The 2,013-nt window shown below is 30.6% G+C and overlaps 1 non-coding gene across 1 annotated transcript; it reads left to right on the top strand.

The window, feature by feature from the left end:
• Window positions 1–1,650: 1,650 nt before the first annotated feature.
• Trnav-cac (transfer RNA valine (anticodon CAC)) lies at window positions 1,651–1,723 on the top strand. Its single transcript has one exon. It is a non-coding gene; the product is annotated as a tRNA-Val (tRNA).
• The last annotated feature ends 290 nt before the right edge of the window (window positions 1,724–2,013 follow it).

The raw sequence follows: 2,013 nt of genomic DNA, 5'->3' as shown, positions 1-2,013 counted from the left end.
GTCATAAAATATAAATCATTTGCAATAGTTTCAAAGTAAGATTAGCTGAAAATAGTTTTTTAATGAAAGCAAACTCTTGGCCAAAGAAAAAATATTATAAACTTTACAAACATTTCTGAAATGAAATGTGAACAACTTCACAACTTCAAATACGTGGAAACGTAAGCTTCACAAAAGTGTGATACACCATGTCAGAACCAAAGGTGCTGGTCACATGAAATTAACCTAAAACACGTTTTATTTGGAATGAACATACTGTTATTTCGTTTATATCTTGGAGTTTGCTTACTTTGTGACTAAAGATTTACGAAACATTTGTATGTGAGAAGTTAGCAATGAGCAGTGAAGTAAGCTAAAAGGCATTACAATTCATTTAGGGGAATCAATGTTCTGCTGTTATGCTCAGCTGGCTAAGCAATCTGGCGGGGCATTTCGAATTATTGAATGTTTATGCTCTCTGCTTGAATGCTTAGCCAGAAGCGCAATGTTGAATGACATTCCAAAATATAGTGTAAATATGCTCTGTGGCTTGGCAATGTAGCATGACATTCCTCAATACAGTGTAAAAATGCTCTGCTGGATTGTTCAGTTGGCTTTTATTAACCTACATTAATTTGTAACTTTATAACAAATGAGCAAAACTATCTTAAATGTTTAGAAGCGTCCGCTTAAAAGACCGTCATAATCCATACATATAAAGGCCCATCATTCCCCAGGATAGAGTGTATTTTAATTGTGGACGAAAATGGAAAATGCAATAAACCATTCAACCACTTACATTCTTCCAATCACATTTCTCAGCATATGCTATAGCCGAACCCTTAAACTATTTAAATATACAAATGGAGAAATTTAGTTTGATCCGGGAATGTGTACGAGGCTTTTTTCAGTTGGTTTCATAAAAAATAATACTATAAAGAAACATTTTACATTATCATGATCACTTTGTTTTCACTGAATTTAGAAGCAGACAAATATTTGTATTCATAACAGATTAAATTGTATTCTCTTGGTATAATATTTCTTCGATATTAAATATAAAACTTAATAAATTGAAACCATTAAGTCCATTATAGAATTTGATCGATTTGTGTATGTATAATAGTCAAAATATGGAAAATATCCCCATTTGATTTTGTCTCAATGAAGCTAGCAGACACTGAGATATCAAATTAACCTCTTGTATAATCTAAACATAAATCAAACGTAATATGCAAACATACTTTCACACAATATATATTATCTCTTAAAGTTTTTTATATTTATTTCAAAGAGTTAATTTAGTTTTAACAATGACTTTTACCCTATTGCATTGCAAAATTTGGTTAATAATACACGATACACGTTGCATTGTTTAATAGGCAAAAAACGATATCGATAGTGGATATCTATCTGGAGTAATAAATCTCACTTAAGACCTTGTTGTTAATGACCTAGCCTTTTACAAGTCACTCTTACTCACGAATCATAACATTTATTAAACAAAGTCTTCATTTTCAACTTTAAAAAACGTCAAAATTATATATATCAGCATTTTATAAGTCCATATACTATTTAATCCTTATAACTAAAAAATCATTACATTTTAAAATAAACTGTGTTAGTTTAAGATTTTAACAATCAAAGTGTTTTCGTTTTGTATAAAATATCGGTTCCGTAGTGTAGTGGTTATCACGCTCGCTTCACACGCGAGAGGTCCTGGGTTCGAGCCCCAGCGGAACCATACTATTACTTTTTATTAACGAAATGTTAAAATACATGTATAAAACCGAAATGTATTCATTTACATCTTTGTGAAAAATCATCATCTTTCTGACATCATGTGGTCATTATAGTCTTTTCCCTTACAGAAAAATAATAAAGACTTTTCTTGTCTTTGGGTAAAATACTTTGAATGCAGAGTTTTATTTTAAATCTAGCAAATTCTTACTGAATATGTGTAATTTATAGAAAAGAATGCACAAACTATCTTTAAAAGCGGCATTCCCTATTTCTGGTCAAGTATTTGGCACT

This window comes from Ruditapes philippinarum, unplaced genomic scaffold, assembly GCF_026571515.1.
Source record: "Ruditapes philippinarum isolate M1 unplaced genomic scaffold, ASM2657151v2 ctg3263_1_1_1_1, whole genome shotgun sequence".
NCBI lineage: Eukaryota > Metazoa > Mollusca > Bivalvia > Venerida > Veneridae > Ruditapes > Ruditapes philippinarum.
This window is presented reverse-complemented; position numbering and strand designations above follow the sequence as displayed.